The sequence below is a fragment of the Monodelphis domestica genome, chromosome 5, assembly GCF_027887165.1.
Source record: "Monodelphis domestica isolate mMonDom1 chromosome 5, mMonDom1.pri, whole genome shotgun sequence".
NCBI lineage: Eukaryota > Metazoa > Chordata > Mammalia > Didelphimorphia > Didelphidae > Monodelphis > Monodelphis domestica.
This window is the reverse complement of record NC_077231.1, coordinates 181,162,523-181,189,799: the sequence shown is the minus strand read 5'-3', so window position 1 is coordinate 181,189,799 and position 27,277 is coordinate 181,162,523. Positions and strand designations below refer to the sequence as shown.

General features: G+C 33.6%; 1 protein-coding gene across 4 annotated transcripts in view; it reads right to left on the bottom strand.

Annotated features, from left to right (window-relative positions):
- FOXP2 (forkhead box P2) overlaps nucleotides 1–27,277 on the bottom strand; it is a 694,699-nt gene that overhangs the window by 409,553 nt on the left and 257,869 nt on the right. For all 4 annotated transcript variants that reach the window (XM_007504164.3, XM_007504167.3, XM_016426114.2 and 1 more), the window contains exon 3: nucleotides 25,193–25,283. The gene's annotated coding sequence lies outside the window, so the exon portion shown is untranslated. The remainder of the gene's footprint in view (nucleotides 1–25,192; nucleotides 25,284–27,277) is intronic.

Sequence of the window (27,277 nt, the reverse complement as noted above, 5' to 3'; positions counted from 1 at the left end):
ATTTATTTGTTTTTATTTCTTTATTTTTTATAAACATTTACCTTCTATCTTAGAATCAATACTGTGTATTAGTTCCAAGGCAGAAGAGAACTATGGGTTAGGCAATGGGGGTTAAGGGACTTGGGTCACCCAGCTAGTAAGTGTTTGAGGCCAGATATGAAACCAGAACCTCCCATTCCTGGGCCTGGCTCTCAATCCACTGAACCACCCAGCTGCCCCCTAAAAATTTCAATTTCTATAGAAATATTAGTTGTTATTGTTGCTGTGTTTTATTGCAAAAATATAATATAAAGAATCACTTAATGGTCCAAAGGAGAGATCCCACAGAAAAAATAATCTGGAAAATTTTAAGACATTTTTAATTTAATAAAGTCATAATTTAATTAAGAAATTTTAATTTAATATTTGTAGCTATAGAGACAGCTTCGTGGAAGAAATGGTCCCTAAACTAACATTAAAAAAGGAGCATTTTAATAGATTGAGATAAAAATGAAGATAGGAAACATCAAGTAGAATTTAGAGAAGTTAAAAATCCACTTTGGTTGGAATATAGTATATGCCTTCTCTAATGGTAGGATGGAAGGAAAGGAGTTTACTGGATATTTAATAAAACAAATATATAAAACTATTTTTAAAAGGAAGTAACATGAAACGAATGACACATTGTGATAGTAGGAAAGGGGAAAGATGTCTTGCTATGTGCAGCCCCCAACTCTTGGGAGAAAGAGGAGGAAAGGAAGAATGAAAAAATTGTCAGCTGTGTCAGTCCCCCTATTTCTGACAACAGGCAAGTTTTGGTACAGAGAAAACTAACGTTAGCATAGCAGTTTTATGTAAATACACATATGAATATATACATTGGATGTTTGAAAAATAAATAGTTAAACAGCTGCTGGTACTAAAACTGTAGTGTACATAATGGAATTTTCAATGTGATCAGTCAAATGGGATTTTGGTAATCTTGAAAATACTGTAGTGGAGTCAGTCAATGGGATTACTTAGGAATTGTTATTAATTTCCAAGAATCCTCATATTTAAGTCTTGGTTTATTTGTAAGCAAGCCACTACATGATTTCAGTGCTGGAAATAAGATATAGAAAAATCATGTAATTTTCAACCATAAGACTATGCTTTAAAAATCTCATTAGAAAGGTTATTAATTACCTTATGATGATTGCTATCTCTTACTACAGGAAGTTTAGGGGACTACATTTGATGACTGATATTGGGGAGGGGGAAGAGAGAGAGAGAGAGAGAGAGAGAGAGAGAGAGAGAGAGAGAGAGAAGACAAGTGCTATTTCACTTATAAAAATACTGGCCCATATAAATATAAATATTATTATTATTATATCAGAAACTGAAGCTTCACTTTTGAAACTAGCTATACATGCCATTACATGACTCCTTTTATCTCCTTGACTTTGTTTCCTCATCTGTAAAAATGAGTGGATTAGACTAGAAAGCCTCTGAGGTTCCAGGTAGACCTACATCTATGATCCCAGGCTCATCTCCAACAGGTTGGGCAGTCTCCATGGTGTTGAAATAATACAAGAGAAGTCCAGACCAAAAAAGAGAGTGAAAGAGATTTTTTAATCACTTTAAGTGGGTAAGGTCCATAGGAGCGGACAAACATTATCCCAGAATACTGAAGAAATGTGTATGATTGTCTTCTCCACCAATATAAATTTTTAAATATAAATTTTTTGAAGTCTTAGAGAATAAATGTCAAAAACCCAGAGGGGCAAATCTTGTCTCTAATTCCAATGACAAAAAAGGGAGACTCCAACATCTACAGATAGATAAATTTGATAACAATATGAAGCAAAATTTTACAACACATCTGTCACCAGTTGGATAGTCTGTGAGTATATAGTAATAGAGTGTTGAGTGGGAAGCAAGGTACTTCAGTGGATGTACTGCCAGACCTAGAATCAGGAAGACATCCATCATCCTGAGTTCAAATCTGGCCTCAGACACTTGCTAGCTATGTGACTCTGAGGAAGTCAATTAACCCTGTTTGCTTCATTTCTTATCTGTAAAATGAGCTGGAGAAGGAAATGGCAAACCACTACAGGATCTTTAACAAGAAAACCCTAAATGGGGTCATAAAGGGTGAGACACAACTGAAAATGACTGAACAACAATAGTGTTTATTCAGTAGGAGACAGAATGAATCTACTATAGACAGCTCAAGCTCCAACCATTTATTTTCTTGTAGTTAAGGGAAATGTATCTTTATTTGGCTAAGCCCAGTTGATAAAATCTCTTATGACATTCCAGTAAATAAAATAGAGAAACGTGGTCTGACAGACAGAAATATTAGATACATTTACAATATAAATGACCATATTAAGAATTTTGATGAGTGTGGCATTCTGAATGTCAGTCTCTGGTGAAGTGCTGTTAAGGTTCTGCCTTTGGCTCTGATTTAATTAACAGTTTTTTTTATAAACAATATAAATCAAGATATATAAGGTATGTTTACCAAATGTACAGTCATTACTAACTATTCATACAATGCAGGACATCATTAAAATTCAAAAAAGATTCTGAACTTAGGAGATATTCAAGCAGAACCTGAATGGCCAGCTTCATTAGGATTAATTCATGACTTCACTTCTACCTCTAAGGTTATATAATTTTATAGTTTATGGAAGGACTGATATTTTAATGAAATTAAGTTTTAAATATTTAAGCATTGTTGGTGGAGGTGTGAACTGGTAAAACCATTCTGGAGAACACTTTAGCGGTAAGCCCAAAAGGCTATAAAACTGTGCATATCTTTTCACCCACCCTAAGACTATATTCCAAAGAGATTACAGAGAAGGGAAAAGGATCTACATGTATAAAAATATTTACAGCAGCACTTTTTGTGATTGCAAAAAATCAGAAACTGAAAGGATGTCCTGTCAATGAGGGAATGGCTGAACAAGTGGTGATACATGGTTATAATGGAATATATTTTATCATAAGAAATGACAGACTTGTATTAACAGATGCAAAGTAAAGAGGGAAGAACCAAGAGAATATTGAACACAATAACAGTACAATGATCAACTGTGAAAGACTTAACTATCATCTTAAACACAAATGGCCCAAGACAACACCATGGAACTCAGGATGAAAAAAAGTGCTTTTTAATTACAGCCATAAGGAGAAGGATATGTCAGAGTATGAATGCAAATCAAAGCATGCCATTTCTTGCTTTTTTTTCTTTGTGAGTTTTTTTCTTACATCTGTGACATATGTTTTCTTTCACAATATTAAGAATAGGGAAATTTGTATTGCATGAAAACACTGGAATAACCTATATTAAATTGTTTTCTGCCTGGAGAGCTTGGAAAGGAGGGACTTTTTTTCCCTAAACAAACATAATACAAAAATTGTAGGCTATCTGTACTGCTTACTTAAATGAATAGTTTCTAAGAACTTAAGAAATACCTATTCATAAATAACTGATATGCTAATTATAAAGCATTTCTACCTACTCATTAAAGCTGATCCTATAGATTTCTACTTGCTAGCACATTATTACAATAGTTGAAATTACTGTCTCAAAAAAACCCTCACTTTTTTAGAAGTCTCTAATTCTGAATTTTTAATCCTTCAACAAATACTTAAATGTTAACTATGTGGAGAACATCTGTACTAAGTCCTCAGGAAGATAAAATGATTAAAGGAGAGAGAGAATCCCTATTCTTATGGAACTTAAAACCTATAAATTGATACATAATAATTGCATTTAGAGAGGTACAAACTCTATTATCTTCAAATTCATCTTGAAAAAATGTGTGCAGTGCTTCTGGTAACTTGCATAAAGGATAGGATATGAAAATGAAAATAGTTTAACACAAAGGATACTATCCACAATGAAAAACAGCATCATGCAACAGCATACTAAGGGTACACCATCTTGTTATAAAAAAGATAGCAAAATCATAAATGTTAGAGATAGAAGGGACCATATTGAGTGAACTCTATCATTTTGCAATTTAGGACTCAATGAGCTAGTAGAATGACACTAACAAATATTAATGATAATTTAAATTAATAACTGGCACAGAGTAAATAATATCTTCATTATATATAGAAAAAGTTTTCATCTACATAGAATTGATACCTTCAAATTCTTATCTCTAACTATGATTTTAATAATGTAAGGAAGTCTCAATGTAGAAACTCCCTTTATCCATGTAACTCAAGAACTGTTCTACAATTTGTTGTCTTGAGAATATTATCTGAAGAACTGAAAGCATAAACATATATAAGAGGAAGGATTTGGACGCAGGTCTTCCTAAGGATGATTCCCTACATCATGTAATGTTGTCACTCAACAACTTCATTCTGAGGAGCCTATATGATTGAGCACAGACTCCCTTCCTATTCACCCTTAGAGCATATACATTTTCTCAAATTGGTTTAGAGCATACATAACAATGAAAAATGGATTTCATATTATACAGTAAACACAATAGGCAAGTAGTTTAAATTCATTTTATTCTCATTCAGAGCACCAAGAAAATATTACATTAATCAAGCCCTTTCATTAATTTATAAATTATATTTTAAAATATACAAATGAACACACAAAATAGAACATAAGTGCATGAGTGGTACAAAGTAGTAGTTATAGAATGATCACTTCTAGATAATGTAATCACAAAAGGCTAAATAGAAGTAAAAGTGAAATTAGATCTTAAAGAATGGTTAATATTTAAACAGATGGAGGTGGTAAAGATGAAGGAGGTAAAAGAAGAAGAGGGAAAACAAAAGTGAAGGGAAGGAGCATTTATAGAGATCACAATTACTCACAATAACTCTGGGATCCTCACAATAACTCTGGGAAGTAGGTGCTATTAGGATCCCCGTTTTACAGATAAGAAGCTGAGGCTAAGCGAGGTTAGATGATTTACAGAGGGTCACAGAACTATTAAGTGTGGGAGACCAAATTTGAAGTCAGTTGTTCTTGATCTCAAATCTGGCACTCTATCTATTGGGCCACTAAGCTGCCTGGAAGGCACTACTTTCCCCTGAAGGGAATGGTGTAAGCAAAGACACAGATGTGGATAGACTACAGAAATGACAAGTAGCTTAATTTGTCTGAAAAATAAAATGGGTAATGTTGTAATGGAAGGAAGTTAAAATTTATATAAACCTGGGAAAACAGCACATACTGTCTAGAGTCTTAATTGCTCTGCTAAGGAATCTGAACTTTATTTGGTTTCACAAAGGAAGGTATTGAAGGGTTTTGAGCATAGGTGATATGGTCAGACCTGCACATAAAACCATTAAAATAATATACAATTGTGAAGTGTGGAAGACCAGTCAAGAAGGCTAAGGTAATAACTTAGGAGGGTAACAATTAGGTCTTTATTAGGATGTTGATAGTGGAAACAGAGAGAAAAGAACAAAAATTACAAATGTGGAGGCAGAAACTTCAGAATTCCTTGTTTTTCTTTTTCTTTTTAATAAATTCAATTAAAATATATAGACAAAATTAACTAGCAAGTGATTAATTTTCAACTCTCATTTCTTTTTCCAATGTTTCCTCTACCACTTTCATCTCTTTTGTTAGGTCTTCCAGGAATTCTTGTTGGGTTTGGGTCCAATTAGCATTTCTCTTTGAAATTTAGCAATTTTCATGCTGTCATCTTTTGATTTTATATTTTGGTCTTCCTTGTGATTGTGGTAGCTTTTTATATTCAAATTATTTTTTTCTAATTTGCTCATTTTCCCAGCCTATTTCTTGTATTTGAGATTGAGTTAAAGGTGGCCTGTGCTCATCTGGTGGCGGGGAAGCACTATCCCAACTTCAGACTTTTTCACACTGCCCTTTTCAAATCTAGTTCTGGGGGTCTACAAGTTTTTCCAAATGGTGTGATCCAGAAAAAGAAGTGGTCAGAGCTATCCTAAGGAGGGTTCCTGCTCCTCTGCAGTCAGATAAGCTAGCACTCTTCCTGACACTGGAACTGTCACCCAGAACTGCCTAAGGGCAACACAGTTGCTGATCAGCACCAGCTCTACCCAGAGAAGGGTACCCTGTAATCTGATTCTGACCAGTTGATTAACCCCTTATTGTCTCTGGGCTGAGAGTTCACAAAGCTGTTGTTGTGACCAGTTTTGCCTACTGCAGCATGCCAGAAAAATGCTTCACCCTATTTTTTTGTTGGCTCTGACACTCCAAAATTTGACTTGAGGCATTATATTAAATTTGATTAGAGCAGAATGTTGGGAGAGTTCTGATGGGTAGCTGCCTCTAATCAGCCATCTTGACTTCACCTGACTGATTAATTTTTAACCCCATATACTAAACACTTTCAATATAATAGAAATAGTACCTTTTAATGGACTCTCCTTTTTTCTTTATTCTATTTATTATGGGAAAAAACAGTAAAAAATTTCAATATCATGCAAAATACTTTTAGAAGCAAAGGTTTCATTGTTATTACTCAAATCTAAAGATTCTAGAGTACATTCTGGCAAATCTGTTCATTTCTATTGTTTATTAAGTTCTATAAAGCTATTGATCCATGCACATAAATGTCAGAAAAACTCAACACCAAAAAGAAAAAATGGCTTATATTCCACTGTTCAAAACTTTTTATTTATATAAATATTTTTTTCTAGGGAAGGGAGGTACAGTTTAAGGGTAAACACAAACACAGCATCACAGACTGTCTTTGACAATTAACTGCTCTGTTAAAAAATTAATATTTTATAGCCAAAGCAACAGAGATGCCTTTCTCCCCACCTCCAGCCCCGTTATGTTGTGCATAAAAAGTATTCCGTGTGCTTCAGTGCTTTGCCTTCTTCTTCATGGGCTTAAACCTGTCAAATTATTCCATTTGATTTCAGAGAATTCTCATATGGCAATCTATTTTATTTGCTTTATCTTCAATAAAATGGTTCACTGAGCATTAGCAACTGTGAGACACAAGTTTCAATCAGGCTTCTGGCGTAGGCGTCAATCTACATTAGACCTACTGTGCTGTGAGTTGCAGTGAGTGAGTTGGAAGAAGGCAGGGCAACAGTGAGCAAGGCCTAATAAGGCAGCGGTGCTGGGAAAGAAAATTCTCCCTAGACATTACAATGCATTGCTTATACAATACAGGTGCCTGGCTCAACACATGAGTAGCTTCATAATAAGGCTGACAGCTAAAAGGACTTTAGACTCCAACTTTATTTTACATGACACCTACAGTAACAGTCCTCTGTTCTCAAGCAGACAATGGTTAAAAACTCGAACGGCTAACAGTTAAAAACTACTTCTCATCTCTCCTGCTTGTATCTTGTAGAAAAAAAGAAAATCTAAAAACATTCAAACTGCATGGCGTCTCTTCCATAACATTTTCATACAATTACGGATACAACAGCAGTTTCAATGGACCTTTTCTTACAAATTTGTATGACATTTTAAATATAGCTATTGGATTAGACATTAACCACAAAACAATCAGTATGTTTGAGAAACAACTCATTTTGGGAGATGATATCATTAGAGGCTAATTCCAAGAAATGTGGGGCAGCACAGCGAGATGCCGTGAAAATGTCTCCCAAAGCACAAACTTTGTAATAAGTGATGCAAGTTCTTATTTGATATGGGCTGTAAAAAGCAGATTATTGTAATAGTGCTCTTCCCAGCAAATCAGACCATTAAGAATGTACTTAATGTTCAGTTGAATTGAAAAGCAGGCCAGTTAAAATCCATATTTTGCTACTTTGTATAATGGCATCAAAATTTTACTACCAAATAGCTTTAAGCCACAAATCTGACTTTTGTAAACTCTCTTTTTTGACAAGAAAAAAGCAACAACATTGTACCTGAACTTTAGTTTCTTTCCCTTGATGTAAAGTCGACTCTTTGCTCAAGTGTCATCACAGGTTAATCAACAGATCAGAAACTGGAAGGGATGGTTCTGGGTTAGAACATAGTAAATGACTCCTTTTTCTTGGCTCACATATGAATCTCCTAATCAAGATCTTGGAAAAAAATTCAGTGAACAACTAGTAAGCTCAAATTTTCAAATCTGAGCAGATTACATATATTTATCTCAACCTGATTAACTGCATACATTTTTGTCCATTAGTGAATCTCTTTTTTCAATAGGTAATTAGTAAAGAACAAAGGAATGGAAATATAAAAATATGTATATATGTATATATATGTGTGTGTGTGTGTGTGTGTAAAATAGATATAAAGATGTATATGTGTATGTATTTATGTATCAGAAAGGAAAAAGGACTTATTACTGAGGTCAATAAAACAAGAAGATAGAAAGTTTGACCACAGACTTATGAACAGTAAAAATAGGAAAATTTAACACTTGGTTTAGTTGAAAAATATAAGCAAATTCTAAATTATAGAACAGAGGAAAAATCATGAACCAAGAACTTGGTTTAGATTGAAAATATGAAATGATTCCCAAAATATTTAGATAAATGTATAGGTGAAAAAGGAACATTCTTTGAAGAGTTTATCTATGTATTCCTCTGTAAGCTTAGCACAGTACCTTGAAAATACATTGTTTAACACATGTTTCTTAAATTTAACTGAATAGAATATATGTACTGGACTGACAAGAAAAATTCAGAAATGTCTCGGATAGCGACCTGGCCTTCTGAGTCATGTAATTGGAGAAACAAATGTTATTCAACTAAAGACTAATTAATGCCATTAACACAAATAACTGAATGACACTAGAGGGAATATTGTATAATGAAGCACAAGAATATAACCAGTGACCACTGTTTCTTTATTACCAGACAAGATACTACTAAACTTCATGTAAGGAAATAACATTTAAATATTGAGAAAGTAAATTCAACCAGATGTTTCTATTATTGTGTTCAAGATACATGGAAGAGTCGGAAGAGTGCTAGTCTTGGAATCAGGGATATGACTATGAATCTTTCTTCAGACTTAACAGCTGTGTGACCTTGCTTATCACTCACCTCTCTGAACCTCAGTTTTCTCATCTATAACATGAAATAATTGGATTTGATGACCTTCAAAGTCTCTTCTATCTCTAACTTTCTGAGCCTAAAAACAAAATATCATATAATAGAATACTATTATTCATGGAATTCATGGAATGGGATCATGGAATGTTAAAACTAGATGGAACCTTAGGGTCTTATCGAATCTTTTCATTTCAAATATGGTAACAATAAGTAAACCAATGAAGGTAAGTGACTTGCCCATGGTATAAGAGATAATTAGAGGCAAGGCTGAGATAGAAAACAAGGATATCTTCACCATTAAATCCCTCAAGTGTTCTTTCCACTGAAGTTTTATAACTTACTAAAGTAAGGATTGATGACAGACTTATTTGATCCTTGTCCATCATAAAATATTTAATTCAGATTGGTGCTAGGGTCTGATAAGACTTTAGGGCATTTGTTCAAGAGCTGCTTCCTTGAGACTGATACAACAAGAGGATAACGCCTTTAGTAGCTTTTTTGCCATAGAACACCTTCATGTTCTGGTAATAAGTGGCTGGCCAACCTAGTTCCTTACCCATTCTATTCTGGGCTTACTCTACTTATTGTTTAGGAATTGAACATTGAAAACAGACTCCTTTCTTAAGAAAATGAAGAAAATATATATTTCATTATCACTACACTACTTAACCCATCTCGAACACACCCTTCATTGTCTCAGTTTATGCTACATCTTACATAGAAGTGCTAGTCAACATGACACAATATGGATATAACAACCATGAATCTGTCCAATGTCCTTTGGGTAACTTGTATATTTTCAAGACCATGCTCTTCAATTATTTACAGCCACAGAACATCCTTGAGAGGACAGCTGGTGGTAATGGGACTCATTTTTACCAAATTATGTATATTAATATGGTTAATAATGTTATTCAATTGACCACATATCATACCACGAAATCTTCTCCTGCCCAAATCTTGGCCAGTGGGTTTCAGAATCTATTTCAATTCCTACCCAAAATCTGTAATATATTTGGGGAAGACAGAGAAAAGAAATTACGTAATGGAAGGTACTGATAGTTACACATAATATTCTGGACAATGTATCCTTTTTGTTTTCTTGTTTAAGAGCTTAGCTATTTAGACTAATTTACACTTGATTTCACTAAGAAAGACTTAATATTTGGGAACTTGGTAAATCGGTATGAAAACAGAAAGATTTGGGGAATAAAAATGAAATCCTTTCATTTTTAAAGAAATAATACTTCCATGACATTAGCAAACACATTAAATGAATATCTTCCTGTTTAATACCTCACTTCATGTCAATACTCAGCAAATCACTGAAAAAGTTATCTCCATAGTTATCTGTCAGAATTTTACATAATCTTATATTTGCAAAGAAGATACTATGTTTGAGGAAGGTCTTCAAAGTTATAATTTCCTGAGTCAAATGCTTTCCTAGAAATATATATATATATGTATATATTTAAGAGATAATAAGCTGATCCAATTTATCAATTAGTCATATATGCATAAATAAGTAGTCTGATTTAGAAGTTAACATACTTATTATATGCATAGAACATTCTTATTCAGAAATATCTTTCTCTGATACTTAATCAAGCACAAAAGTATCCTGAGGTATCAAAGGTTATAATATCCAAGCACAAACTAGGTTCTACACAAATGAAAAGACTTTAGGTATAGACCTAAAAGCAGGCTATGAGCTAGCTATTGATAACCATGATAAAAGGCATGGAGAAATAAAGGGATTTATTACAAGATAGTGGTCACATATTAATAAATTCCCCCCCAAGAAAAATCAATGAAAGGTATGAAAATGCAGTCTGTTCTTGGTCCCTTGAAGCTATCTTCTAACTCTACCATTATACCAGCAAGGGGCCCCAGAAAAGGGATTACTGAGTCAAATAGTTCACAGATCATCTACAAGCCTAATTTAACTGTGTCCTCTTAAAGTAAAAATAAAGTTAATTAAGGAACTAGCCTGCTGGAAAACTTTGGACAAGCAACCAATATTGGCATATTTGATATAGCTAAAAACTAGAGACATAAAATAGTTGCAGCTAAATGAAATAATAGCATTTAGCATTTCCTTGGAAAGAAGAACAAAATAGTTGGCAGAGTTCATTTCAACTTTTATACAAATAATACCAGAAATGTCACTTTCTAGACTACTCAGTCATCCAGCTCTAAATCCTATAATCTTGTCTTCAATATTAACAGCACACAAACATCATCATGAAGAGAAATGGATCTTATACAATGTTATCTGTTGACTAAGAAGTTGTAAAATTATATGAAAAACTTGAAAAAAGTCTTTCAAAATAAGTTTGTCAAACATGAATATGCAATGACTTCAGTGTAAAAGTAGGCATAGTGGAGGAATGGAGGAAACTGTGTCTGAAAATATAAACTGAGTTGAAGAAATGAATGAGGACAAAGATTTAAATGCTACAAATTCTTTAAGAATCAAAAAGTCACCACATATTTCAAATATCAACAAATAGGCAAAATGATAAATCATTGCAAAATATCCTCTCTGTATGCAATTAGATTATATGCTGATTAGAGTGAAAAATAAATTAGAAATGAATTGGAAACAAGCATAAAGATATGGAGATGAACTCTATGGGTTGAAAGCAGTTTCAATGTGAACAATGAACAAGAAATTGATTCAGAAAGGTAGAAAACATAGAAATGTTCTCTTGCATGTTATCAACATTTATAAGAGAATATTACTCACTATAAACCAAAATCAAAATAAGGAGTAAGAAAGGAACAAAAAAGTTTCTCAGCTAACTGATATAATCTCCTAAAATCCAATTTCATCATTTTACAGATGAGGAAATGGAGGTCTTATTCAGGGTCACAAAGTTTAAGTGTCTGGGGTAGGATTTCCTATCAGCCCAAAGCAATGTCCATTTTAAAATACTAGCACTTTCCAAAACATTACATACACCACTCACAAAATAACAAAACAAAATTTAGTCAAAGAAAAAAAAATGACCCTGCTGAGAGTCTAGTGTAAGATAATTCAACTAAGCTAGACAACATCTGTATGAGTTTCTGGAAGGAATACAATAAATTTGCAAAATGCATGAGATCTTCTTGGGTCTTAATGAAAATCTAATTTCATTGATGACTAGTAGAATCACCACATCTCAACTCTACCAAATTATTACTAGTTTGTGAAATAGAATCACAGTTTGAAAGATAAAATCAAAAGATCAAATAAAATACAATCCAAAGAAACCAATGATCAAAGAAGTGCAATTAAAAAAATTTTCCAAATTATTTATTCTTAAATATTTTTCCATGGTTCCATGATTCATGTTTTTTTTCAATCCCCCTCCCAGAGCCAACAAGCATTTCCACTTGGTTACACCTGCATTATCACTCAATACATATATCCATATTAGTCATTTTTGTAACAGAGTAATCTTTAAAAAACCAAAACCCCCAGCAGAACCAGGAGGACATTGTACACAGAGACTAATACACTGTGATATAATCGAATATAATGGATTTCTCCATTAGTGGTGGTGTAATGTCCCTGAACAATCTGCAGGGATCTAGGAGAAAAACACTATCCATAAGCAGAGGACAAACTGGGAGTAGAAACACCGAGGAAAAGCAACTGCCTGACTACAGCGGTTGAGGGGACATGACATAGGAGAGACTCTAAACGAACACTCTAATGCAAATACTAACAACATGGCAATGGGTTCGAATCAAGAACACATGTGATACCCAGTGGAATCATGCATCGGCTATGGGGGGTGAGAGGGAGGAAAAGAAAATGATCTTTGTCTTTAATGAATAATGCTTGGAAATGATCAAATAAAATATTATTTTAAAAAATAACCCAAACCCCAGGGGGCAGCTGGGTAGTTCAGTGGATTGAGAGACAGGCCTAGAGATGGGAGGTCCTAGGTTCAAATTTGGCCTCAGATACTTTCCAGCCATGTGACCCTGGGCAAGTCACTTGACCCCCATTGCCTAGCCCTTACCACTCTCCTTCCTTGGAACCAATATACTTTATTGGTTCCAAGACAGACGGTAAGGGTTTAAAAAAAAAAAAAAAACCAAATCCTCTACCAATATAAATGACTGATGAATCATATGTTTTCCTTCTGTGTTTCTACTGTCACAGTTGTTTCTCTTCATGTGGATAGCATTATTTCTCATAAGTTCCTCAGAATTACATTGCTATAATTAGCAATGTTGGTTACATTTGATTGTCCCACAATGTTTCAATTTTTATATACTATATTCCCCTGGTTCTGCTCATTTTGCTCAGTATAAGTTCATGGAGATCATTACAGCTGGAATGGAAATCAAGCAATTTATTGTTCCTAATAGCACAATAGTTCCATCACCATCATATACCACAATGTATTCAGTCTTTCTGCAATTGAGGGACACACCTCATTTTCAAATTTTTGCTAACACAAAGAGCACAGCTGCAGATATTTTTGTACAAATATGTTTCATAATTATCTCTTTGGTGTACAAACTTAATATTGGAATTGTTGAATCAAAGAGTAGGCATTCTTTTAAAGCCTTTTGGGTATAATTCCAAATTGCTGACCAGAATGGTTGGATCAATTCACAACTCCACCAGCAATGCAGGAATTGGACATTAGTGAGTGTCCTAATTTTGCCACATCCCCTCCAACATTTATTATTTTCCTTTAATGTAATATTGGCCAATCTGATAGGTGTGCTCAGAGTTGTTTTGATTTGCATTTCTCTAATCAGAAGGATTTAGAACACATTTTCATGTGACTATTTATATTTTTGATTTCTTCATCTGAAAACTGCCTATTCATATCCCATGATCATTTGTCAATTGGGGAATGGTTGATTTCTTGTATATATGTCTTAATTCCATGTGTATTTGGGAAAATAGACCTTTGTCAGAGAATTTTGTTATAAAAATGTTTTCGAAGTTTGTGGCTTCCCTTCTAATGTTGGTTGCATTGGTTTTGTTTGTCCAAAATCTGTGAAGATTGGATTTAGCTATCTCCTGTTTATAACAATGAAGATACTTTGCTCTTTCTTTATTGTGAAGATAAAACTGTAATCTTCTGATGGTAACAAGAAGATACTTAGCTCTTCCTTTATAGTAAAGTGAATTGTAATCCACAATCTATTTTTAGATTTTAATCTACAAAAAGGTGATGACTCAGTATTTTAAGTACATCTACCCATTTTAACCACAAAAAGGTGTTAAGTTACTACAAAAGGTGAACTAACCAAAAAAGGTGTTAAATAACTACATAAGTAACCTAACCAAAGAAGGTGAGAAATAAAGAGTGGGCAGTCCTGGAGAAAAGCATATGCTATGATTGGTAGACATGAAATTTAGGGGAGCTGACACAAGAGAAAAAGATTCTTTAAGAAGAGGATGAGGGGGCAGCTGGGTAGCTCAGTGGATTGAGAGCCAGGCCTAGAGATGGGAGGTCCCAGGTTCAAATCTGGCCTCAGTCACTTCCCAGCTGTGTGACCCTGGACAAGTCGCTTGACCCCCATTGCCTAGCCCTTACCACTCTTCTGCCTTGGAGCCAATACACAGTATTGACTTCAAGACGGAAGGTAAGGGTTTAAAAAAAAAAAAAGAGGATGAGAGGCCAGAAGGAGATATTCAATTCATGTTTTGAATTGGAGAAGGTTCTCTGACTCAGAGTTGGACTCGGAGGAGGGACTGGAAGACAGATACTTGAGTACTGACAGGAAGACAGACACCCAGAGTTCTTTCCATTTAGACTGTCACCATTGGTGAGTGAAAGGCTGACTTAGTGACCCTTCTTTTCTCTTCCCCTGGATGGAGCTTAGAAATTCTAACTGATATCAGAAGAAGCCAGAGTTTTCTCTCTCTTTCTCATTCCTTAATATCTTCCTTCTATTGTAAATATTGTAAATAAACTACCATAAATCCCATTTATTTTCTTAATTCATTTTGGGATTTAGAAATTAGATCACTAGCAACCACCTAATAATATATTTCAGTCTCAAACACAAAAAATTAACAATAATTTGGTGACCACTTTAGTGTCCAACCACAGTTCAGTTTACCCAGTTCAGTGTCCAACCACAATTAAGTTTAATACTTTATAATCAAAATTATTAATTTAATTTTTTGCAATATTCTCTATCTCTTGCTTGGTCTTAAAATCCTTTCTTTCCCATAGATTTGACAGGTATACTATTCTATGTTCACCTAATTTAGTTATGATTTCACTCCTTAGATTTAAGTCATTTACCATTTTGAATTTATCTTAATATAGGGTGTGAAATGTTAACCTAAACTTAATCTCTCCCTTACTGTCTTCCAATTTTCCCAGGAGTTTTTGTCAAATAGTGAGTACTTTTTCCAAAGGCTAGAATCTTTGGTTTTATCGAACACTAGCTTGCTGAGGTCATTTACCTCAATTCTATTCCATTGATCTACCTTTCTATGTCTTAACCAGGACCATACTATTCTGATAATCACTGCTTTGTACAATTTAAGATCTGGTACTGTTAGACCCCCTATCCATCACATTTGTTTTCATTAGTTCCCTTGATATTCTTGATTTTTTGTTCTTCCAAATTAACTTAGTTATAATACTTTCTAATTCTATAAATTTTTTTTTGGTAGTTTGAAACATATGGCACTGAATAAATAAATTAGTTTAGGTAGAATTGCCATTTTTAATATATTACCTTGTTTATTATATTACCTTGTTACCATGAATAATTAATGTTTTTCCAAATGTTTAGTGAAAAGTGTTTTTAGTTGTGTTCATATAATTCCTGAATTTGTCTTGGCAGATAGAACCCCAAATATTTTATACTGTCTAAAATGATCTTAAATGGAATTTCTCCTTTTAACTCTTGCTGTTGAGTTTTGCTAGAAATATATAGAAATGCTGATGATTTATTTGTACCCTGCAACTTTGCTGAAATTATTTCTACTAGCTTTTTAGTTTATTTTCTAGGATTCTCTAAATATGCCATCATATCACTTCCTAAGAATGACAATTTAGTTTCCTTATTGCCTACTTTAATCCCTTCAATTTCTTTTTCTTCTCTAATTGTTACTGCTAGCATTTCTAATACCATATTAAATAACAGTAGTAATAATGAGCATCCTTGCTTCACTCTTGATCTTACTGTGAAGGTTTCTAACATCCCCATTGTAGAAGATGCTTGCTGATAGTTTTAAATAAATACTGTTTATTATTTATAGGAAAGGCCCGTCTAGTCCTACATTTTCTAAGTGTTGTTCTTTTTTTAAATAGGAATTATTGTATTTTGTCAAAGGCCTTTTCTGTATTTATTGAGATAGTCATGTGATTTCTGTTAGTTTGGTTATTGATATGGTCAATATGTGAATGGTTTTCCTAATGTTAAACCAACCCTGAACTCATAGCATAAATCTCACCATGTCATACTGAATGATCCTTGTGATGACTTGCTGTAGTCTTTTTGCTAGAATTGCTTATTCAATTGCTTTTTCTGAGATGGGATTATTTAAATATTTTAATTCCTCTTTTGTTAATATAGGTATTCATATTTTTGTAAAAACTCATCCATTTCACCTAGATTGTCATATTTATTGTCATATAATTCAGCAAAATATCTCTTAATAATTGTATTAATTTCCTCTTCATGGGAGGTGAGATCTCACTTTTCATTTTTGAAACTCTTAATTTGATTCTCTTCCCCTTTTTAAATTAGTTTGACCAGTACCTTATTTTGTTTTTTTCAAAGTACTAGCACATAGTCTTATTTATTATTTCAATAGTACCCCTACTTTTGATTTTTATTAATTTTTCTTTTAATTTTTAGGATTTCAAATTTAGTTTTTATGGGGATTTTTAATTTGTTTTATTTCTAAATTTTTTTTAAAGTTGCAATTCCAAATCATTTAACTTCTCCCTCTCTATATTGTTGATATAAGCACTCAGAGATATAAATTTTCCTGTGTGTATTGCTTTGGCTGTATCCCATAAATCTCAATATGTTGTCTCCTCATTGTCATTCTCTTCAATGAAATCAATATGATTTCTATTATTTATTTCCTGAAATACCAGTTTTGAATAATTAGATTATTTAGTTTCCAATTAATTTTAAATTTGCCTCTCCATAAACCCTTATTAATAATAATTTTATCACATTATGATCTTAAGAAGTTGCATATATTAATTCTGCTTTTTTGCATTTCTTTGCAATGTTTTTATGCTCTAGTACATGGTCGATCTTTGCACATGTACCCTGTGCTGCCAAAAAGAAGGTATATTCCTTTTTATTCCTATTCAGTTTTCTCCAGATATCTATTTACTCTAATTTTTCTAATATTTCATTCATTTCTCTTACTTCTTTTTTATTTGTTTTTTGGATCAATTTATCCAATTCTGATGAAGTAGTGCAATTTGTAAGAGCTCTGAGAAAATTTTCTAAGGTATCTGAAAGAGGTAAAGATACCAAGACAGTAGAAAATATCAAAGACAGCAAGGCACTATCAATATTTTTCCTTTAAAAAATGATGGAGATGAAATATACTTGATTTGTCACCTGTGTAAACATGTTTTTGAATTGGTACTTGTCATTTAAATGTATTTCTATACCTTTGCAACCAAGGAAAACGTATTCTTAAAAAGTTAACATTTGTTTAATGCTATTGTAAAATATAAACATTGGGAGAAAAAAAGAGATTAAGGCTTCTCATAGTAGAAAGGGGACTTTCCAAAGAAGAATCATATCTAAGTTCTTTACTCCAGCCTTAAAAGCAGCAGAATGGATTACCTAAATTGGATTACTCATCTATAAAATGGGGATAAGACTTTATTTGACTAAATATTGGTAGTCAGAGTCAGTTGAATTCGACTTTTAAGAGATACTATGAACCAAGCAAGGCAAAAGGTTTTTCAGACTTTAATGTTAAAATGGAGAATTAAATATGCTGCTTCTTTATAATTTCTATGAAAATCTACTTGCCTTATACTTCAAAATGTTATAATTGCCTTAATTTACAAAAAAACTCATCTGAAACACTAAAAAAGGAGTAAATTGTTAGAATACATAATTATAGTCATGAATTTAGAGATAACTTCTTACATTTTTGTAGACCATTACCTGAATTCTAACCAAACTATGTTCCCTCCTGATAAGGCCACTGTTATTTGTCTCTATATTCTCTTTCAAGCTGTTAGCAACCTTCACTCTTAGGATATTCCATTTTACAATAAATTTAACATTTTCCTAGATTTAAAGCTATTTTCAATGTGCATGAAAAAATGGTAAAAAAAAGTAAAATAAAATGTGAAAACAGAGATAGGATATCTTAAAAACATAAACAGAAAGCTCATGACTTGGATTAGACTACTGTTAATTCACAAACTACTTTTAAGTCAGATGTCCCTCAACTCACTCTGCATCATTTTTTTTTCAATTATCAACTATTTTTTTCTCCTTCCCACCTCCACTTCCATAAAGAAGAAATACAAAACCTTAGTAAGAAACACTAATAGTCAACAAAACAAATTTCCATATTAGACATATTTCAAAATATGTCTTATTCTGCAATATCATGCCATCACATCACTGTCTGGATAGATAGTGGGGTTCTTCACCACTGACCTGCTGGAGTTATGATTGATCATATTATTGATCAAATTTCATATAAACTTCAAAGCTGTTGGTTTTTACAATGATGTGATCATCACAAAAATTCTAGTTCTACTCACTTTATATTGAATTAGTTCATTAAAGTCTTCCCAAAATTACCTGAAACCATCTATTTTTAAATTTATATAATAGTATCTCATTAAATTTATGCACTGTGATTTATTCAGCTATTCCACAACTGATGTGTAATCCTTAGGCTCAAGCTCTTTGAGGGTAACTATCTGGTACAGTGGACAGAATACCAGACCTGGAGTCAGAAAGACAAGTTAAAATTGGTCCTCAGATACTAGTTGTGCAATTGTAGGCAAATCACTTAATCCTGTTTGCCTCAGTTTCCTCATCTGTAAAATGAGTTGGAGAAAAAAATGACAAACCACTTCAGTGTTTTGCAAGAAATCCAGAAATGGGATCATGAGAAGTCAGGTACAAAGGAAAATGACTGAACAACAAAATATTTATACTATGTTTTGAGGGTTACAGAGCACTTTACATATATCTTATGTGAATCTTATAATAACCTAATGAAGATGATATTATTCTTTTAATTTAGGATAGCTAGGTGGAACAGTGTCTAGAGAACCTGGGTTGGAGTCAGGATGACTCATCCATATGAGTTCAAATCTAGTCATAGACACTACTAGTTATCTGATCTTGGGCAAATCACTTAACCTTGTTTGCCTCAGTTTCCTCATCTGTAAAATGAACTAGAAAAAAATCAAACTACTACAGTATCTTTTTCAAGAAAATATCAAATGAGGTCACAAAGAGCCAAATACAACTGAAAAATGATAAAGCAACAGAATATGTTTTTCTACACAAAAGTTTTCCTCTTTTGTTCATCTCTTTAGAGAATGGGATTGGTAATGGTATTCAAAAGATATGAAGAGTTTAATAAATTTGGACATATAAATAATTTCAAATTCCTCTAGTTTGCACCAAAGTGCCTTGGTCATACCAGGAAGAAAACTTGCCCTTACCTAGTTCAAAATTTGCAACATACTTAAGAGCACCTGAAAATGTTAAACAGAGGGAAATATTTTTAGTGTATATGGTCTAATGATAAGTTCATAAGAATCATACAGAATAGAAAAAAAAGAATGTAAATATAAGAGAGGAGATTTAGGAAGGCATATACAGAGGAGAATCACAAAAGCCTGGGCTTCTTTTTGTCTGCAGTTCATAGTTAATAATAATATTAGCTAATATACTTATAGAGGGACTACTATGTTCTAGGGACTGTGGTAAGCACTTTACAAATATCATCTCAACTGATCCTCACAATCCTGGGAGGTAGGCAACATTATTACTACCATTTTACAGATGAGGAAATTGAGACAAACAGAGGTTTAGAGAATTGCCCAGGTTCATGCAACAAGCAAGTTTTTGAGGCTAGAATGGAATTCAGGTATTCCTGACTCCAGGTCTAGCATATTTTGCATATGACTTGTATGCAGCAGACATGATCTATAATTGATGGAGAGAAAGCTGAGGTACATCTGTGTACCTTAAAAAGGGGTGAAGATGGTAACAATAGCATCTTTTGGAGAGGGATAATTGAGGTTTCTGAGATTCTTGGGAAGGGATCCATAAAAAGAAAGACATTGAAAACTGTAGTCATAAAGAAAAGTGAGCTTAGCATGTCTCTGACTGCCAGCTTATCTCCTAGAGACTCCCAAAGACTCTCTGGTGGGATATGAGCCCCATCTTTTGGTCTGAGCTGAAAGTTTATCTGTTTCCAAACTTAAGAGTTGACTTGTCTGTATATTTCTTGGCATAGTTTAACCTGTTAAACTGTAATTTCTGTTTCCTATGCTTGAATAAATGAGTTTATTTGCAGTTTGTGTTGGTTATTATACAACCAGTTTTGGTGGGAAATAGTTCATTTTGAGAATAGGCACTAAAAGGCTGCCTTACTCCATAAGAGGCCAGGGAACTGGCTTTCCTTTCAAAATATTGAAGGGGAATTTAAATGAGTCTAGCTTGATATCCATCGATTTTGGAGGTAGGTGGAACAATAGCCATGACCCATCTCCCCTGTCCTTCCTAGGAGGAAATTAGTTTCCTTTGGAGAAGTTCATGCCAGACCCAAAATACCTATATTCCTAACAATCAAACAGTGGTACCTTGACACACGAGTTTAATTTGTTCCATGACCAAGGTTGTAACTCAATTTGTTCATGTGTCAAATTGAATTTACCCATTTAAATTAATGGAAATGCAATTAATCTGTTCTGGCCCCAAAAACCTTTCCAAAGACGGTTGTTTCTTCCTCCCTTTCAGAAACTTTTGATAATGTGTAAAACAAGTGTCATTACACAGCTCCAATCCACAACATGTTGCAACTTTTTCTGGGTGTGTCTTTTCAATAAACTTTAATTTTTTTCCAAATCCTCAACATTTCCTTAATCTCCCTTGTACTGATTACTTCATCTACCTCTACTAATTTCCTGCAAAACCTCCATCTGCGGCTGCTGCTGTATCTCCTTCAATTCCTCCATTGTCAGTTCCTCACTGTGCTTCTCAATGAGGTCATCAAAGTCAAGCAAAAGCAATTCAGTACAGATCCTCACACAGCCAGATAAACACTGTAGAACTTGAGAAACAACATTTAGCAGGCTATCAAGTGGAGGGTGGTGGAAGCTCATGATTCAAATATCCACTTGTAACTTAAAGCAAAAAAATCTGATTGTGACTCTTCATATCTCAAATTGCTTGTGACTTAGGGTGCTCATGTATCAAGGTACCACTGTACAGTTATTTTATATGAGCACACACATCCTACATATCCTATTTGAAAATTATCTCTTATAGTTGTATAGTGCTATTAGATTTAAATTAATAGCCAATAACTCCAAGTATTATATTTTATAAGATTTATTAATAATATCACTTAAAGTAGAAGAAATAAAAGAACAAAAATATGAAAGTCTAAGTAAAGCCATGTGAGTAAAATTCTCCTGCCTGGCACTCACCCAACCTCCACAAACCACATTGCTCAGAAAAGAGAGAGAGGGAAGAGCTACACTCAAAATATATCCTCTCTACATTAGCACGTCACATGAGAAGGAACGTGGGAATCTGGGATTTAGAGTCCCAGGGAGCAAAATTCTAATTACACAGTGCTGATGGAAAAAAGGAAATAGGTTGCCCCATGGAAGGAAGAATGGGCTTCCTAAAAAATAAATTGAAGAGTTCTTGTGGAGAAAATGGACAAGACTAACATGGGATAAAGAGGAGACCTAGGTAGGCTATAGAATCTGTTTATTACAAGATTATTCTCATTGATGATACCACAGATATATTGAAGTAATTTCATTTTTTAATTCCAATAGGGCTTCTATTTACAGCCTTTACAACTTTTCCCTCCTGGGCTCCCTTTTTCTAGCTAATAAATCTCTTTTAAAATTACTCCTTTGGATGGCTCAGTGAATTAAGAGCCAGGCCTAGGGTTGGAAGGTCCTAGGTTCAAATCTGGCCTCAGACACATCCCAGTTGTGTGATCCTCAGCAAGTCACTTAACATTCATTGCCTAGCCCTTACCACTCTTCAGCCTTGGAACCAATACATAGTATTGAATCTCAGGCAGAAGGTAAGGATTAAAAAAATTACTTCTTCAGGTTAAAATTCTTTGACTTCTGGGAAATATAACTTTACTCTTTGTCAATTTTTCTAATGATAACCACTCTTTCCTGAAGAATCAATTTACTCCTCGTTTCCTACTTCCACCTCAAGAACATTACTATGACATCTATGGTAAATGAATTATTTTCTGAAGTTTACACCAGCAGGATAAGTTAATATATTGTGGCTCTTTTTGTTGCATTCTACCAACTCCCAAGTCATTTCCCCTTTTCTCAATGATTTTGATATTTGTTTTCTGGTTTTCCTCTCCATTGTGTCCAATAATAATATCTTTGATGTTGTTGATACGGTTTTTGATGACCCTTCCAATACTATTGACACTCGGTTCATCAACCTCCTCTAATACCATGATATCCATCTTCACTCTGTCACTCATCACAAAGGCAATCACATCTTAGCTCTTGTCATCACCCCAAATTCTTCCCCCTTGAGTAACTGAAAATTTGAAGTTTCTGAAATCACAATCACTTAATCTTTGATGCTGCTCATTTTCTCACCCACTTCTTTTTTTTTTAAATACTTACCTTCCAGCATAGAATCAATACTATGTATTGGTTCTAAGGCCTAGGCAATAGGAGTTAGTTACGTGACTTGCCCAGGGTCACAAAGCTAGGAAGTGTCTGAGGTTGGATTTGGACCCAGAACCTCCTGTCTTCAGGCCTGTCTCTCAATCCACTGAGCCACCCAGGTGCCCCCTCTCACCCAATTCTGAACAGATTTTTCATATTTACCCAGGTCTTCAGACCATCATTTCTCACTGCTTCCCTGAAATAATCTTCCCAGTTTTGCATCTTCTGCAAATTCCTCAGGTGTATCACTTATACTTTTATCCAAAATGTTCATTGATAAAAATATTAAATAGCACAGTATAGAGCAGAGGTAGTCCACCAGAAATATTGCAAGGTTCCAAGACATTAAACCATTAATATCTGAGTCTGGCTAGTTGTACTACCATTGAATCCAAATCTCTATGTCCAAATACAGTGAGATACCATAGCTTCTTCCCCTCTTCTCCCCTCTTTTTAACAGTTACTAGACTACTAAACCAGGGAATATGGCAGGTATAATTTGCGTAGGTATTAATTTTCAAAATCAACTTCTGGTGACACTTTTTCTGCAAAGCTTTGTCCAATTTCTCTCAAGTGAAAATTATATCTTTTCCTCCTCAATTTTCTTCAGGAAGATTTAGATATTACCTTTAATTTTTCAGTCTACATTATACAAAAATTCTGCCACATTTTAAAGTCTTAATTGACTATAATGTACTAAGACTTTTGGGATACTCTGTTCTTATTTGTAAATCCATCTGATCTCCCCCACTAAACCTGGAGGTCCTAAAAGCTTATTGATTTTTATCTTTATATCACCTGGACAGTGCTCTGAATATCATAGGTCCCTAATAGACATTTATTCCATTAATTTAATTTTGTTAATTGATGAAAGACAATTTGATGTAGTGGTTAAAAATCCTGCATTAGTCAGAATGACTTGAGTTCAAGTGTGACCTCAAATATACTGGGTGACCCTTGGCAAATAAATTAACATTTATTATTATTAATGTTAAAAACATCAAACATGCAGCCTATGTCACCTATAAAGCCTGTAACATTCTTAAGCATGGCCCAAATAAAATTAAAATGTTATTGAGAAATATGTAACAAAGTTAACATAAATATAAAAAAGATCATGATAATATGTGAGTTTTGGGGGTCAACATTTGTGCACAGGGATCCTCATGCATTGTTTAGAGGCTCCAGCTTTTATTTAAGTTTGACATTGTTGTAGGCAACTCTAAGATGCTAAATTGCAGAAGGTATTAGCCTACAGTGATACAAGGAAACCTCCTTATCTGGCAATTCCTGTGCCAAAGAAATCAGATAATCAGTCTCTATTCCCTTTGTGATGTACACAACCCTGTTTTCAGACAGAACAGGCATTATCATCACCATATTATAGGTAGGGGATACTAACATCTCCAAGGATATATAGGTATGAACTAGTGGATTTCAGAAAATAAATTCAAGCCTAATTTTTGTCTACTATGCTATTCTTTCTATTATACTACTAATAAGAGAAAAATGTATTTCATAGAAATATTTCATACTAAGAAGATTCATATTCTGAACTATTCCATAAACAGAAAAACTATATGCTTTTTATTCACTCAAGAAAATATGTTCTTTGCATTTTTGCAACAATATCCCCATTTCAAAAGGCTTACAAATTATAAAATTAATTTTGAAAGAAAGTAAAATTAATATGTCAGTACATATTTCTTTAGGCATTTATGAGTAAAAAGAGACACACTAAAAATCAATTTCTGTGAACTAATGCTGAAACAGTGTATATGCTAGCCAGTATACAAATATAAATGACAACTAACAATTTCCCCCCTTCACTCTGAAATATAATTTCCAAATTTTACTTATTTTCCAAGGCATGGTGGTCAGAAAAGTTGTCTTAAAGCCAAGGAAACCTGGATTTACATCTGGCCTTGGCCACATTCAGTTGCTATAGCCTTGAGTAAGTCAATTAACTTCTGAGTGTTTTAGGAAACTCTCTTAACACTATAAATTATAGAAAAAATTCCCATTACTTTAATTAAGGGTGCTTTATCAACTAGGCATTCCCTATACAAGTTTTGACACTATCCCAATCCCTTATTTCACCATCTCCAATCCACATTAATTTCTCAAATATATTCAAAACTCAATGCTAAGCTTAAAAAAGGAAAAAAAAACACAAAAGTACATGAGAGAAAGAAGTCCAAGATAATATATGATATAAAAAGTTCTTATCTATGCTCATCTGATTACCATGACTGATGTCTTTGCAGTCTATTGACACAATTTTAGAAGAAATATCACTCCAGGGAAATAAGAAGAAACTGTAACAAAAGAAGACTTACCTGCCTCTTCCAGGTCTGCACACAGCTTCCTAATTCAGCCTTGAATGGGAGTATTAAGTAAGTTCAAGTCCAGCATCACATTACAATGAGCCTGTTAATAGACAAGAAAAATCTTTATTGCTTTGGGAAATAACCTGTAATTTGCTTTACAATTAGTTCAATGAACTTCCTAGGACATAAAATCTATAAATTGTACTATAAGGAAATTAGTCAATGTTATATCAGTTTTCAAATACATAAAATGTGATTTCCTTCTCCTTTTGGTAGAATTTTAAATCCTCTACATATAGCATAGGATTAATTCATCAAAATAATTCACACTCCCTGGGAACAGAGACTATTTTATTTTTTACATTTAATTCCTGGCATCTAGTACTGAGAATAACACCAGCTGAAGATTAATAAATGATTCTTGACTGATTGACTGAAATTAACAAAAATTTATTGAGCATGTCCAATTAGTAGACTATTGTAGTAGATACTAAGAGAAGTACAAGAGTAAATAAAATCTGTCCCTGCCCACAAGAAGCTTAAAATGCAGCAGAAGTAAAACATACACAATTAATGATACAAATTAGACTATGTGTTCAACAGGGTAACAACTTAGATTGAGAGCTCTAAGGGGGAAAAGATTATATGTAGCTATTCATTAAGATATTCCTATTTTAACCTATTATTTACTTTCTACTAACAGAAGATAGGTTAATTTTCAACAGGCAAAAATAACAAGTAAAATTTGGGGGGAGGCATTTTAGGCACAAATAAGTAAGCAAAGATATAAAAAGTAGAATATTATGGCATATGTTTAGTAAGTATGGGAAAAAAAAAACTAATATTAGGTAATGGTAGAAAGCCAGATTAGGGAATGTTTTATCTGGCAAATTAACAATTTGAATTTCATTTATTATGTATAGAAGAATTATAAATATATTTTTTTAAATGGACTGACTTCAAAAGAGATGTACATTAGGGGAAAATCATCTAGGGTTAAGCTTTTCAGTGCACTATTTTCTTCATTTGTAAAAGAAGGACAATGCTTATTTCTTACAAATTTTAAGTGAAAACATAAATAAAATTAAGGATGCTTAACTTTGGGGCTTATGAAGCTACTTTCATTTCATTTACTAAGTTCCAGGTACTTTGCTAAGGGTTTTGACTGGAAAAGAAGGCAAAAATATTTCTTCCCTCAAGGAACTTACATTCTAATTTGAGAGACATTTAAATAACTAGCTATCTACAGGATATATATATATATATATATATATATATATATATATATATATACAGAGAAAATGTAAGGCAATTGGAAAGAGGAAGATATTGTGGTATGACCTCTTACACATGTTTAAATTTTGTTTTCATCCTTAATTAAAGGGGTAGAACATTCTAGACAGGCAATGGCCAGTGCAAAAGCTATATATATATATATATATATATATATATATATATATACATATATATATATATGTGATGGAGTATCCTGTTTGAGGAAAAGCAAATGGCCCAGGGTATCTGGGTCACAGAATATATGACAAAGAGGAAACTATAAGTAGATTGAAAAACTGGAAATAGTCTAGACTATATAGAAGTTTATATGTTATCTTAAAATAATAAAAAGTAGGAAGAATTTACTGGGTAAGGGAGAATGAGTAGTTCTGACATTAGCAAGTATGTTCTAGATAAATAGGAGTGGGGCAGGAATATAATTTAGGAATTTATTGCAATAGTCTATGAAAGAATCAATGAGGTTGTGAATAAAGACAATAATTATTAAAGTGTTAAGAAATTAAGAGATGTAAAAGATGCTGTGGAGGTAGAAATAAGATTTGGCAAATGGGGGGTAGTATCTCTGGTATGGAGGGCTTGTCATACCCTCCTAGGACAGCTTTCCACCCTCTGACCCCCACCTGATACCCAGCTCTCACTTGTGGCTCCCAATAGCTGCTAGCATGCGGCAGCGGCCACACCCCGGGCAATGGCTTCGACAGGATGGCTAAACCTTGTGAGGGGAGCCATCAGGTCCTCGACCCCTGGTGAACCAGGGCTTTGCTCACTCAGCATGTGAAGACTGCTTCGGCAGAACAG